The following is a 15945-nucleotide window of genomic DNA, read 5'->3' on the forward strand; positions in this document are numbered from 1 at the left end:
GAGAGAGAGAGAGAGAGAGAGAGAGAGAGAGAGAGAGAGAGAGAGAGAGAGAGAGAGAGGTATGAGGACAGACAAACATAGAAACAGACAAAGAGGAAACAGCCAGACATACATACACTCAGACAAAGACGAATAGACAGATATACAAAAAAAGAGAAAAACAGACAAACAAACGGGCACTCATACACTGACAAAGACGGATAGACTGACAGATAGACAGATTGATAAACAAAGAGACAGAAGACAGACAGAGACTGACAACCCGACAAACAGACAAACAGAAGACAGACAGATAGACAAAAACGGAGAAACACACACACACACACACACACACACACACACACACACACACACACCTTAATTAATTTGTCTCCATTAACTTCGCCCAAAAATACAAGTTTATTGTTCTATTGTATTTCGCGAATGGAGAGACAATTAACAAGATGCACACAGAGAATTATGATGAAGCAAAAAATAAATTAATTAATTAAATAACTAATTTATTAATTAATTAAAGAAAGAAAGAGATGAAAGAAAAAGGAAAAAGATTAACTCCTATATATATTTTCTTTTACTATTCAATTTGAACTTTCCTTTCTTTCTTTATTTTTTTATTTATTCATGTATTTATTTATGTTACTCGTTATTTCTTTTCTCCTTCGTTTTATTATGTTATCTTCTGTTTATTTTGTTCACTATTCTATTTCACTATTTCTTTTCTTTTTTCTTTCTTTTTTCGTGTATTTATTTTTGTTGCTCGCTATCTCATTCTCCTGTTTTCTTGTTATCTTCTATTTATTACTTTTTTTTACTATTCTCTTTCAATCTTTCTCTCTTTCTTTCTTTCTTTTTCTTTTTTTTCCTTATTTCTTTCTTTCTTTTCTTTTCTTTCCTCCTTTCTTTCCTTATCTATTCATGTACTTATTTTTGCTAGTTGGTACTTTATTCTCCTACGTTTTCTTATGTTATCTTCTATTTATTTTCATTTCTTCGCAAGTTTTTTTTTTCTTCTTTCAATTTCCTCCTAAAAATGATGAATTAATCCGTTCGTATAATATCACCTTCACATCTTGTCTTTCTTTTCATTTCATTCCCAAAAGACAAGAATACGGTTCTCCTCTTTTCCCTTCACAGTTTTCCTTAAAGAGCAGACAATTTCCCTTTCTTTCCCTCATTTCATTACTTTATTCCTCAGGATTCCTTACACATTATTAAAAAAAAAATATTCACCTCTATTTTCTTTCGTAAATTTCCACAAAGCTCTATTTCTTCTTATTTCTTTCCTGTTCATTTATTTCATTCTCCATCTCTTTTCGCGTTACTCCCTTTCTTTCCCTCATTTCATTACTTTATTCCCCAGATTCGTTGCACATTACTTAAAAGAGAAAAAAAGAAGGTATTCGCCACTATCTTCCTTCGTAAATTTCCACAAAGCTTTATTTCGACTAATTCTTTCTTATTTCTTTACTTCGTTCCCATTTCTTTTCGTGTCACTGCTACATTCCTTATTTTATTCCCTCCAGACATCGCTTCTTCTCCTCTTCCTGTTTTTTTTTTTTCCTCGAGATAATTCCCTCTCCTCCACCTTCTTTTTCCTTCCATATAATTTTTCTCCTTTCCCCCCCCCATCCTCTTCCCTTCTTCTTCCTTCTACTCTCGTCTTCCTTTCTCTCCTCTTCCTCCCCATCCTCCATACATCCTTTGTATTCCTCTTTTCGTCATTTTCATTTTATCCTTCATTATCCTATTGTTTCATTATTTCTGTCTTCCATTTCATTTCGTGTCTCATATATTTCTTGTTGACATTTTTCCTTGTCCTTTCCATCTATTTCTTTTTATCTGTCTATTTACCTATTTATTCATTTTTAGTCTATTTCCTAAAGTCATTAATTTTTTCTTCTGTTTCCTTCCCCATTAAAATTTTTACTTCCTATTCCGTTATAGATAACTCTAATTTAATTTATCCATTGATTTATTTGTTTATTTATTTATCTACCTATCTATTTTTAACAGATTCCCTTAAGTGTTATTATTTTTCTTTTTCTTTCTTTTTTTTTTTTGCATTCAATTTTTACTTCATATTTCGTTGTATCACTCCAAACAATTGCTACTTTACTTTTATTTGTATTGCTATTTAATTTCCTCTAAGCTACAACTTTTCCTGTTTGTCGTGTAATTTTTCTTTTAGACGTGACACATTATAATCTTACTTTTCTTCCTTTCCCGTTCAGTTTATCACGTCTTATTTGCTGTGTAACTCCAAATCATTCCTTTTTAGCGCCATTTTACTGTTTTCTCCCATTTTATCTACAAGAAGTACATTTTCACCTTACGTCATGTCATTAAACTTAGAAGTATCATTCATTTTCTTCTCTTTCATTTCCCATTCATTTTTTTTTCACTTTGTTTGTGTAACTCCAATGGATTCCTCAGAGACTCCATTACCCACTAATTCTATTCCCTGTAAGCTACATTTTTCTCTTGCTTTATGTTGTTTTCCTTAGGAGTCTCATTCATTTTCCCCCTTTTCTTTTACATTTAATTTTCCATTTCCTATTTCGCAATGTGTAACTCCAATTGATTTCTTATAGACACCATTTTCTTGTCTTCTCCCATTTTATCCACAAGAAGTTATATTTTTCACCTTTCGTCATGTCATTTTTCCCTTAGAAGTTTCAGTCATATTCTTCTCTTTCCCGTTCAGTATTTTTCACGTCCTGTTTCTCCTTGTTTAACTTGAATGGAATCTTTACACACGCCACTTCCCACTCATTCTGTGCCCTACAAACTACACTTCTATTTTACCTCATGTCATTTTTCCTTAGAAGTCTCATTCATTTTCTCTTCTTTTCTTTCCCACAAAAGTTTCGCTTCCTATTTCGCTCTTTGTAACTCCAAATAATTCCTAGTTGGCGCCATTTTATTGTTCTCTTCAAATTTATCTCGTCATGTTTTTGTCTTCTTGTCCTGTCATACATTTTCTCCTGTTTCTTTTCCTTCATAAGTTCCGTTTCCTATTTCGCTCTGTGTATCTCAGATTAATTTCTTGTTGGGACCATTTTATTGTTCTCTTTCATTTTATCTCCCCAAAGTTATATTTTCACCTTACGTCATGTCACATTCCTTTCGTTTCCCTCTTTGTTGCTCTAGTTAATTCTTTATAAGCACATTCCTTTTCCTTTCCAGTTTAATTCCCAGTAAGCTACATTTTCGTCATGTCATTTTTTTTTTCTTAGAAGTGTCATTCATTTTCATCTCTTTCCTTTCCCGTTCATTTTTTCAAGTTCTCTTTCTCTCTGCACCTCCAATTAATTCCTTAGACATCTTTTCCCTCTCCTATTTCCTCCAGGCTTCATTTTTACCTTGTCACGTCATGTTCATTTTCTTCATTTCCTTTTCCTTCATATGTCCCGTTTCCTAATTAACTCTGAGTATCTCAAATTAACTCCTTGTCATGACCAGGTTCTTGTCTTCTGTCATTTTACCTCACCAAAGTTACATTTTTATCTTACGTCATGTCATTTTCACAAAGAATTTCTTTTTTTCCTTTCCCACTCAGTTTTCACTTCCTATTTAACTTTGTCTAACTCCAATTAGTTTCTTATACACAGCCTTTCCTTCTCCTTTTTCCTCTAAGCTACATTTATACCTTTCGTCATGTCATTCTTACATAGAAGAATTTTATTTATTTATTTTTTTTCTCTTTTCTTCCCGTTCCATTTTCACGTCCCATTTCGTTCAGTGAAACTCCAATTAATTCTTTATAGAGACCATTTCCCTCTCATTCTATTTCCTCCAAGCTACATTTTTAGCATTCGTCATGTCATTCTTACATAGAAGAGTAATTTCTAATCTTCTCCCAATTCAATTTAATTTCCCTATTTTGCTTTGTCTAACTCCAATTAATTCTATACTGGCACTATTTTCCTCTCATTCTATTTTCTCCAAGCTACATTTTTGCCTTACGTAATGTCAGTTTTCCCAAGAAGTGTCATCAATATTTTTCTCTCTCCTTTCCCACTGGCTTCACTTCCCTATTTTACTTTGTCTAACTCCAGTCAATTCTTTACTAGCACCATTTTTCTCTCATTTTATCTCCTCTTCCTTTTCTCTACGTACTTTTCCTTTTCCCATTTATTTGTTTTCATTTTCCACTTAGTTCTGTGCACCTCCAATTGATTCCTTAACCATCACGCATTACTCTCTAACACTATGTCTCTACCACTCTTTCTACCCTTTCTTCTGTTTATTTTCTCCTAATTTGTTTCTTTCTTTTCCCTGTTTAAACTTTCGTCAGCTCTTGTTGGTTCTTTTTTCTTTATTTTTCTTTTTTCTTTTCATTTCCTTTCATATTTTATCCTTGTATTTTTCCAGAGCTGCATATTTTTTTTCCTTTCTTTCTTTCCTTCTCTTAATTCTTCTTGTGTCTCTTATTTCTTTCTCTGTCTTTCTTTTTTTCCCTCGCTGCTTCATCTTTTTTTCCTCTTATTTATCTTCTTTTGTCTCTTGTTTCTCTTATTTCTTTCCCTTCCTTTCTTTTTCCCTTTTTTAGTTCATTTCTCCCTCTGTTCTTTCCCTTCTTATCTTTGTTATTTTTTTCCTTCTTTTATTCTTTCCTCTTTTTTTATATATTTCATCTCTGTTTTTCCCTTCCTGTCTTTTCCTTTTCCAATTCACCTTTCCCTCTTATTTTCTTCTTTCTCTCTTCTCTCTCTTATTTCTTTCCCTTCTTTTCTTTTCCCTTTTTACTTAATCCTTCCCTCCTCTCCTCTATTTCCATAGCCATATTTTCCTTTCTAGTTCTAATTTCCTTTTTCTCTTATTATTTTCCTTTATCGATGTTTCTTATTCTCTCCTTTGTTTTCCTGTTTTTATTTTTTTCCTTCCTGTTATGTTTTTCCTAATCTCAGCATTTTTCTTCCCTTTCTTCATTTTATTTTCCTATAGTTGAGTTTCTTTCCCTTTCCTTGTCTAGTTTTCTTGGCATTTTTTTTCTTTATTTTTGTTTTCTTTCCAAGTCTCCAGTACTCGTAAATAATTCCTTTGTGTTTTTTTTTCCTGTTTCCCCTTTCAATCATCGTACGTATATTTTCCCCGTCCCCGTAATATTTTTCCTTTTGCTTTCCCTCCAAATCGACATTTCTTGCCCCCCATTAAATTACCATGGACATTTTTCCCATCATCATCATTTTACTCCTGTTATTCTTTACGATCTTTTTTCCCCCCCACTTCCTATTCCCCCCCCCTTTTGCTCTCCCTTGAAAGCCAAATTTCTTACTCTATCAAATTTCCCATAAGCACTTTTTTTCCCATCACTATCATCTTCCTCCTGTTATTCTTTACCACTATTTTTTCCCCATTCCTTTACTCTTTTTCCCTTTGTTATACCTTCCAAACCAAATTTCTTACTTTTTAAATTTCCCATAATCACTTTTTTTCTTCCATAACCGTATTTTTTTCCTCTTGTTCTTCTAAAACTACATTTATTTTCCATCTCAATATTTTTTTTCCCTTTTACTTTCTCTGCAAACTCAGATTTCTCATCCTATTAAATTTCACGTAAGGAAAATTTACCCATCATATTTTTTTTCCTCTTATTCTTCCACTGCTACATTAATCACGACACATTTCTTCCTATCACCATTTTTTTTCCTTTTTACTCTTCCTTCAAACATATTCTTTACTCCACTGAATTCCATGTAAACATTTTTTCCTTCATCACCATTTTTTTCCTTTTCTTCCTCCTTTTTTTCCCTATTACCATTTTTTCTGTTATTTTCCCTTCTTGTTATCCTTCAAAGCCACATTTCTTACCCCATTTAATTTCCCGTAAGCACATTTTTCCTAATTTCCATTATTTTTCTCCTTGTCATTAATTACCACCCTTTTTTTCCCATCTCCATATTTTTTCTTTTTACTTTCTTCCTAAAAACACATTTCCTATCCCCATTAAATTCCCATAAGTATTTTTTTTCCTTATTATCATTTGTTTCCTCTTGTTCTTCCAAAGCTACATTTATTACCACCCTTTTCTTCCCATCTCCTTATTTTTTTCCATTTTACTTTTTCCCCAAAGACAAATTTCTTACCATATTAAATTCCTCATTCCTTTAATTTTCAAAGATCTCCATACTTTTTGTCTCTAATTCTTCTAAAACTATCTATTCTCACCTATTTTCCCATTTCTATCATTCCATCATTTTTTCCCTCTTGTAACTATTCCAAAACCGCATTTTTTCCCCATTAAATTATCATAAGCACCTTTTTTTTCTCCGTCTCAATGTGTTTTCCTCTTATTCTTATAAAAACTGCATTTATTCCTACATAATTTTCCCTCATCACCATCATTCTCTCAGTTTCCCTATTGTTGTTCTTCCCAAACCATATTTCTTATACTATTAAATTATTTCCCCTGTTAAATCAAATTCTTCTCAAAACATACAAGAATTATCATCCATTTTTTCCATCGTTATCATTCTCTCACTTTTCCCTGCTGTTATTCTCTAAAAGTCACAATGCGTATCCTATTTAATTCACCATAAACAGTTTCCTCACCCATCACCGTAATTTTCCCTTCTGTTGTTTCTTACCCGCTTTCCTTCCCTACTTCCTTAATTTTCTTCTCCCTTTTTTACTATTTACCCAAGCGCACATTTATTACCCTATTCATTTCCCTATCATAAGTATGTTTTTTTTTTTTTTTTATCGCTAGTTTTGTTAATTTCTCCTCCTGTTTACGTTTCAAACCTACATTTTTTTACCCCATTAAACTCCCGGTAAGGACTCAACCTTTTATTTCCCCCTAGCCTCCGTTTCACCCACACATCACTTGGATCTCACCACGGAAACATAACACTGTTGCAAAAAAAAAAAAAAAAAAAAGAAAAAAAAAACACAATTCCCGGTCACTGTTTAGCCGGAAACACCACGTAAACCCTTTGAAACACACACACACACACACATATTCACAATACAAGACACAGCAACATTACCACCATTTCAGTTACCAGCCAGTATTATAGATCCATTTTCCTATTTTCCCCCCCGCCGTTTTAGTTCCCCCTCGTCAGTTCAGTTCGCCAGGAAATGAGCTTCCTTTGGCGGGTTTAAAAGCGATTTTGAGGGATTTTAAATGGGCGACAATAAGAGAGAGAAGTTTGACGGGAAGCAATAAGGATTTCACACACTGCGGACTCCTATGCGATGGGTAAGTGATGGGAGATTGTTGCGTTGCGGGGTGTGAGGGGCGGGAAGGGTGAGAAGAAGGGAGAGAATGGGGTAGAAGCGAGAAGGAAGGGTCTACGAGGGAAGAAAAGGAAGGGAGGAGAAAGGGAATAGAAGAGAGGTGTGACGGGTGAGAAGAGGAGGAAAACAGAAGAGGAATAGGAAGGTGTGAAGGGATGGGAGAAGAGAAATGGAGAAGGGAATAGGAGGAATAAGGAAGAGTCTAGGAGGGGAGGAAAAGAAGGAAGGAGAAAGAGAATAGAAAAGAAATGTGAGGAGTATGGAGAGGAGGAAAGTAGGAAAAAAGGAACAGAAAGGTGTGAAAGGATGGGAGGAGACGAGAGGAATAAAGAAGGAACCAGAGGGAAGAAGATAGAAGGCGAATAGGAAGAAAATGTGAAGAGATGAGAGAGAAAGAAGGGAGGAGAAGGCAATAGGAGGAAGAAGAAAGGGTATACGAGGGAAGGAAAAAAAGAGGAGATAGAAATACGTAAAGATGAGAGTATGGGAAAATAGGAGAAGAAAAGAGAAAGAATGGGTTTAGAAGGGAAGAAAATAAGAGATAGAAAGATGCGAAGAGACGGAATGGGAAGAAGGGAAGAAAAGGGAAGAGGGAAGGAGAAGAAAGAATGGCGATGGAAATGAAGTGTGTGAAGGGATGGGAGGATGGGGAAGAAAGAATAGGAAAAAAAAGGGAATAGGAGGAAGAAGAGAAGAGGAAGGGGAACAGAAGACAACGAAACATGAATGGATGAAGAAATGGAGATATAACATAAGAGTGACGTACAAAGAATTATGAAAAGGCGATAAAAATAAGAATGCAGAATGAAGATAAAGAAGAAAGAACGTAAAGGGAGAGAAAGAAATCAGAAGAGAGGAGGAAGTGTAAGTGGGCGGGAAAGAGGAGATAAAGAGGAAGAATGATATGAGGAGATTAAGAAAGGGTAATAGTTATAGGACAGGGATGGGAGGAAGGGGGATGAAGCAAGGAGGAGAGCAGGGAAAGAGGAAGAGAGAGAAATGAAGAGATGGAAAACTTAAACGAAAGAGAAAAGAAAGGAAGAGAAATAGTTGAGAAAAGTAACATTTAAAAGAAGAAGAAGAAGAAGAAGAAGAAGAAGAAGAAGAAGAAGAAGAAGAAGAAGGAGGAGGAGGAGGAGGAGGAGGAGGAGGAGGAGGAGGAGGAGGAGGAGGAGGAGGAGGAGGAGGAGGAGGAAAAGAAGAAGAAGAAGAAGAAGAAGAAGAAGAAGAAGAAGAAGAAGAAGAAAGAAAAAGAAGAAGAAGAAAGAAGAAGAAGAAGAAGAAGAAGAAGAAGAAGAAGAAGAAGAAGAAGAAGAAGAAGAAGAAGAAGAAGAAGAAGAAGAAGAAGATGAAGAAGAAGCAAAGAAAGAAAAAGTAGAAAAGAAAGAAGAAGAAGAAGAAGAAGAAGAAGAAGAAGAAGAAGAAGAAGAAGAAGAAGAAGAAGAAGAAGAAGAAGAAGAAGAAGAAGAAGAAATTAACGAAGAAAGAAGAAAAAAGAAGTAGAAGAAAGATGATGATGATGATGATGATGATGAACAACAACAACAACAACAACAACAACAACAACAACAACAACAACAGGAACAACAACAACTCAAACACCACAAGCACCACCACTGTCACCACCACCACCACCACCACCACCAACAGGCCAACCTCGACCTGTATTCTTCTTCAGGTCGCGGGGGCTGAGATGGCTGGGGGGGGGAGGGAGGGGCGGGGGACAGAGAGTGGAGAGAGAGAGAGAGTGGCCTTGACAGGAGCGTGGAAGCGTGGCGGCAGAAGGATGTCACGTCCGGCACTCGGTACGTGGACAAATGAAGGTGCTATTAACGAGATCCAGCTGTCCAATCACCGCTGAGATCCTTGACTCGTATCATCCAATCAGCTTGCAGGAAGAGAGAGAGATAGAGAGTGTGAGAGTAAGAGGGTATTCTAGATCGGCCTCCACCCAACGGAGTCCCTTCTTCTCCCTTTCCTCTTCTCTCCTTTCCCTTCCATTTCTCCGAAGAGCAAGAAACGTCTCTAACTGCCTGATGGAGCGGTGTGGGGGCGGACGCGCGCGCTGGACCAGGGGCATCAGTCTTCCTGGCCCTGACTCACTGGCAAATTGGAAAAAAGTTTACGAGGGACAGTTTCTTGTGTCACCCCGCGCCCCAATGGATGAGGAACGAAGGAGGAAGGAGGTGAAGGTATCTGATTCCTCTGGTCCTCAATGGCTATGGTTACGTGCCTCCAGCCTGAAGGACAAAGGAGGGACGAGGGAATGCAACTTGATTCTTTCATTGATGGACCATATTCTGAAACACTTCTGCGCTGCACCTCGACTACTTCCAAAAGGTTCTGGTTGACGTGACAGTTTTTAAGGGTGTTTTTATGGTTGTAGTGGGAAATTAACAAGATTTTTTACATTATTAGCAGGGGGACACTCTACAGACCACGGCTAATCATCTCTGTAGCCTTCGAAAATAGTCATGATAAGAGAGCTGAACGTTTCAGAATACGGGGCTATGAGTAGCTATGGTTGCGTGCACCTGAGGAACAAAGGAGGACAGATGGAAGACGATCTGATTCCTTTGATCATATACGGCTGTGGTTGTGTCCGTACGATCAACATGGCTATGGTTACGTCCGTAAGACCAACTTATTTTTATTTTTTTTCTTTATTTGATAGTTGAGTAAAAAGTTCGTCACGGTTCATATAAAACACACAAAAAAAAAAAGAAAAAAGAATAAATAGCCTCTCTAGCCCACAATCTCTCCAGTCCACAGCCCACAGCCTGCAGCCTCTCCAGCCTACAGCCCACAGCTCACAGCCCACAGCCCACAGCCTCTCCAGCCTACAGCTCAGTCCACAGCCCACAGTCTCTCCAGCCCACAAACCACAGCCCACAGCTACACAGCCTCTCAGCTTACAGTCCACAGCCCACAGCCCACAGCACACACTCCACAGCCTCACAGCCCACAGCCCACAGCCTCTCCAGCCCACAGCCTCTTAGCCTACAGCCTCTTAGCCTCTCAGCCTCGTCAATAGAGAGAAACGAATCTAAGCCGAAGCCAAAGCTAGACCAACGCGTCCGAACTCCTGGCTAATGACTTCTCGCTCCATCAAAAACTCGATTTGGTGCATTTAAACTCCGGAATCAAACTGGGAAAGAAAAATATTAAGGGAGATGATAATGGCCGCGGACATTAGAGATGGCAGGCGGCGCTCCCGGGGAATTTAGACGAAAGATGGAAAGAGCAGAGTCCGGCCAGCGTCCCTTTGCCTTTCGTCACCTTCCACATTACATCGCTCAAGACTCTTAACTCCACCGGTAGAAATAAGAACAAAACACAGCACCACCTCACTCCACCTCACGAATCCACTTCACAGCCAAGCACATCCACGCACTGCCTACATGAGCACATACCTTCACAAACCACAAGCCAAGAAGTCAAAGATTGGTGAGAACAGAGCGAAATCCGGTGACCTAAATACAGCAGCCATAGCACACAAGACGCAATTGATAAGAAGTTCATGTTTTTGTTGTAATTCGCTTCTGCTGAGGAACTGGCAAATTTGGAGGCGAAATTTTGCGAGTATAGCGTCGAGGAGAGATCTCAGAAGGGTGCGTGATGAGATTAAGCTTATTACACTGCCTGGAGAACGTTCATGGAGAGGCGGAGCAAGAAGCCGGATTATTGGCAAGAGGCGGAAGGTGAGGACGGGAGACAATCACGGGAGAGAAACATTGGAGTGGTGAGAAGGAATGACGTGCTTCACATCCCAGCTGGCGAAGGGAGAGAGAGATCGCTGCCTCGTATTCAGAAGCGCTTTGCTCTCTCACCGTGACTATTTTCAAAGACCAATCAGAGACGATAAGCCGGATTCTCAAGAGTTGTTTCTCCTGTTATTAATATGGAGGTCTTGTTAATATGGCACTAGAACAGTTAAAAGCACTCTTAATAACCCGTGTAACTTCAAGTAGAGGCTTTTGAATGCAGTGGAGGTGCTGCGCAGAAGTGTTTCAGAATATACTTCACAGAGAGGAGAGAAGTGTGGGGAAGTGTGGCTGTGGTGAGGAATGACAAGTGGTGGGGATTGTATTGCGAATGATGGAAATAAAACAAGTAAGTGAAGGGAAGAAGAATGAAAAGAAAACAACAACAACAACAACAACAACAACAACAATAACTCCACACAAAATAAATAAATAAATAAAATAAAATAAATAAATAAATAAACAAACAAAATAAAACAAGTAGATAAATAAATAAAAAGCTCACACACCCTATTAATAACAAAACAAACAAAACAACACAACCAGACAAACCAATAAAACACACACACACACACACACAAAAAAAAAAAAAAACAAGAGAAAAACAATAAACAAAACAAACACAGCAAAACACAAACATATCACGCTGAAGAAGATAATGGGTGGGTGGGTGTGTGTCGTTTAATGGGGTATAGAGGAGGGAAGCAAGGGGCCGCCGTGGTACAGTGGGACAACGAGCATTGGGGGCCGAGGGGTCCTGCATGAGGCGCACGGGTTCGAATCCTAGCCACGGTCCGAGGGTAAGGAAGAGCATCCATTTGAGGTAACAGCTCTCTAATATAATCTAAATAATTCGTTATGAGAGTTATAAGACACCTATAAAAACGCTATAAAACTGAACGGAACCGAAAAGAAAAGGAGGACCGGGAAAAAAAAAAAAGAGGAGGAGGGCGGAGTAAATGGATGAGGGATGATAATGCAGGAGGAAAGAGAGTGAAAGAAGAGGAAAGAACACCCATTACACTCAGGCCTAGCACTTGCAGCACCCCGGAAATAGTGCTTAATGGGCCACACTCTTCCTTTGTTCCTAATGTGATCTCTCTCTCTCTCTCTCTCTCCCTCTCTCTCTCTCTCTTTGGCCCGTATTTACAAACGCTCTGTTCTCTCACCATGACTCTTTTCAAAGACCACCGAGATGATTAGCCGGGTTTTCAAGATTGTTTCTTCTGTTAATAATATAGACATGTTGTTAATCTGTTACTGGAATCTTAAAAACCTCTCTCTCTCTCTCTCTCTCTCTCTCTCTCTCTCTCTCTCTCTCTCTCTCTCTCTCTCTCACGCGGTGCCAAAACTTTAATCAATTAGTTTTTGCAAGTAACAGCGTTTGCATCTATGTACTAGAAATAGGTTAAAGCTGAGAAGAAAATAATGAGGAGGAAAAGGAGGAGGTGGTAGTGGTGGTGGTGGTGGTGGTCGTGGAGGAAGAGGAGAACAACAACAACAACAACAACAACAACAACAACGTCATGAAAGCTTTTGGAATTTCCCCTAATCCACGTCATCCTCATGTTCTGTAGTAGCGATAGTTTACCAATGATTCTGCGTCGTGAGTGAGTGACAGGTCTTGACTAATCACCTCCGTGGCCTTTGAAAGCAGCAGTCCTTGTGAGAGACCAGAGCGTAGCATCTCCACTACTTTCAAAGGGAGCTAGTTGAAATTACACGAGTTTTTAGGGATGTTTCTATGTTTATAACGACAAAGTGACAAGATTTCTATATTATCAGCAGGAGATATACTCGTAAGAATCCGGCTAATCAACTCTGTGGCCTTTCAAAATAGATGTGGTGAAAGAGCAAAGCGTTTAAGAACACCAGGATAAAATTCAGTCTCTCTTACTTCACTGTTTTACTCTTCACTGGATGATTAGAAGCTAGTCATTCAGTTACTCCTGAATCAGCAGTCCCAGTAATGTGAAGCACCGAAAAGATGTGAGTCATGAAGTGAAAGGAAGTGTTACTATAAAAACACGTCATTTGCTCGTCTTATCACAAACCAAGGCATTCAGTGTATCTATCCTTAGTCCTGCCTTAAATCAATAAAGGTGCGCGCGCGCGCGCACACACACACACACACACACACACACACACACACACACACACACACACTAGTAGCAATAGTAGTAGTAGTAAGGTGTACATACAACTACAACTACAACTACTACTGCTACTGTTGCTACTGCTACTACTACTATTAATTCTAACAACAATAATAACAACAGCAACACTACTACTACTACTACTACTAATAATAATAATAATACTATTACTGTTGTTGTTGCTACTACTACTATTACTTCTAACAACAACGACAGCAATAACAACAACAACAATAATAGTAATAATAACAACAACACAACTACTACCAGCAAAATGAACAGCAGCAGAAAACAATACAAATATACCTAAACACACACACACACACACACACACACACACACAAGAAACAAACCCACTTAACAACCACACACAAACACGAATAAAGTCGAATAAGAAAGACAAGGAAGAACAAACAACAGATTTAAACTTTCCCCGGCACCACAAGCATGAAGGGATGAAGGGAAGGCACAAGTTCAGCGCGGGGAACATTCAGCGGGGAGACAAACTTGGTGCATTTATTATCCTCTCTTCCCTGCTCTCTGTCTCTCTCCCTCTCCCTCCCTCCCTCTCTCACGACGGTCATAATGGCAGCAAATTACGCGTGCTTGTATGTTTGGGCATTTATTGTCCTTTATGAGGGGTAAAGGACCATATTTTGCTGCGGAAATCATTGAGAGGGTCGTTTCCACATCAGCCACAAGGCCCCACAGACACCGCTGACAAAGAAAGTTGGTAAAACGAAGCAAGAAGGCAGCGAGTGATTCAGAGTGTGCGATGATCTATTGAATAACTAGTTGCTGTGTCTTTTCATTTTCTCTTTACTTGACGAGGGAGGGACGAGGGGAGGGCAAATACGCAGTCATCCTGCTGTCCCGTGAGTCAGGTGTCGAAACAAAATGAAAAGCGACACTCCACAGTTTTCTCGCCCCGAGTGGTGCGCGCAGTATTGCCAGGGGGTGCTCCTCCCTTTCCCCCCGCCACGTCTTGCCGCTGTTACATGGATAATTTCCCTCATAATAAGAACCCTGTAGATAAAACGACCCCCCAACACTTCTTAGAAGGTACTGAGACGAAACACACACAAGTACTTACATGGCGGGTGTCTAGATGTCATTCTCTCACTTGACTGCTTTAGCCAAACTTGCGGCGCCTCGGGGGGACAAAGTTGATGATGTGGGGGGAGGAAAACTTGTCCCTGGGTCTCGCCTCAAAGAAAAACTTCGCTAACTGCACCAAAAAACGATACAAATCGGGAAATGGCGGCGGGTGGTGATGATGGTGACGGCGGCGTGTTGTTCTGGCGCGGGAGCCATTCGCCGCCACCCGTGCGGAAGAGACAAACGACGCTCGCCTTGCGCACCGTTAGCCCACCACCGCGAATTGAGGATGGCTTGAGTGGATCTGGATGGATATAGACGGATGTACAATATTACCACTAGTTTTTCTTATAATATCTCTTCACATGTGTGGCATTCGGGGATTTTTTATTTTTTTTATTCGTTTATTTTTTTCTTATTATTATACGTGCTGCTTTATTTTTATTCATCTTCCCAATTTTTAGGATCCAAGAATTGTGATCTTAGCGATTAAATAAGATACTTCTATACATAAGTTTGCTGTTGTTGTTCTTGTTGCTGTTGCACCGTCCGTGTACCTGATTCTGTGTCTGTGGTTATCTATGTTGTATGCTGTCTGTCTGTCTTCAGTTTTATAAGTCCCTCTGTCTGTCTGTCTGTCTGTCTGTCTGTCTGTCTGTCTGTCTCTGTCTTGTACATTTTATTGGTCTTTGTATTTGTTGTTGTTATTCTATCTATGTCTGTCTTCTGCTTTTTTTTTTATCTATTTTTGTTATAGTCATTCTTTCTCTGTCTGTCTATTTTCAACACTGTCTATTTTTTATTATCATTCTGTCTGTCTGTCTTTAGCTTTTTAATCTATGTCTTTGTTATTATCATTGTGTCTGTGTGCTTCTCTCCGTCTTCCTCATATTGTCCGTCTTTGTTGGTCTCTCTCTCTCTCTCTCTCTCTCTCTCTCTCTCTCAAGACAAGGTTCCCCCGTCACGCAGGTCACACACTAACACGTCACACTTCACACTAGCTCCTAAATTGACGCAGATCACTCTTATCATTCCTATCAAGACCCTATCACCACCACCATCACCACTAGGAGCCGTGATGCGTCCCGTGACCTGGGTGATGGGTTCGCCTGACCTGGAGGGGGCGGACCAGACGTCTATCCCACCCGACCCCCACTTAATGCCTTCCGCCATATTGTGCTCCGGAAGCCTTGTCTTGTCCCAATGCCTGCATGACGCGCCCGGCCCTGGCTTGAGTCCAGTCTCGCGGCGGGGGGAGCGTCCTAACTTCCCCCATGTCTTAAGTCGCAGAAAACTTCCTAGACCAACGCGGCGGCAGTCTTGTAAAGGAAAAGGACCTCACTTTATCTGTTTCGAAGCACGCGAACCGCTCATGTGGCACGATTCACGATTCAGCCAAGTTCGAATGGTGCTTCGGTGTCAGCGGCGGCGACGGCGGCGGCGGTGCGGCAGTGAGGACGAGGCTTCATATATTTCAGTATCAGATTAATGCGTGAATATTTACCAGACTAGCGGAGAGGCGCGGCTGGCGAGGGTGTCCATAACTCAAAACTTTGGCAGGATTTAATTACCCCATTCATCACCAGGAGCGCTGCGGAGTGTGGCGGCAAAACAGACTTGGAGGAAGGTTTGCCCACGAAGTAAAAATCCCTGACTTAGCAATTGTACAGGATTACCATATG

Source organism: Scylla paramamosain, chromosome 23 (assembly GCF_035594125.1).
Source record: "Scylla paramamosain isolate STU-SP2022 chromosome 23, ASM3559412v1, whole genome shotgun sequence".
Taxonomy (NCBI): domain Eukaryota; kingdom Metazoa; phylum Arthropoda; class Malacostraca; order Decapoda; family Portunidae; genus Scylla; species Scylla paramamosain.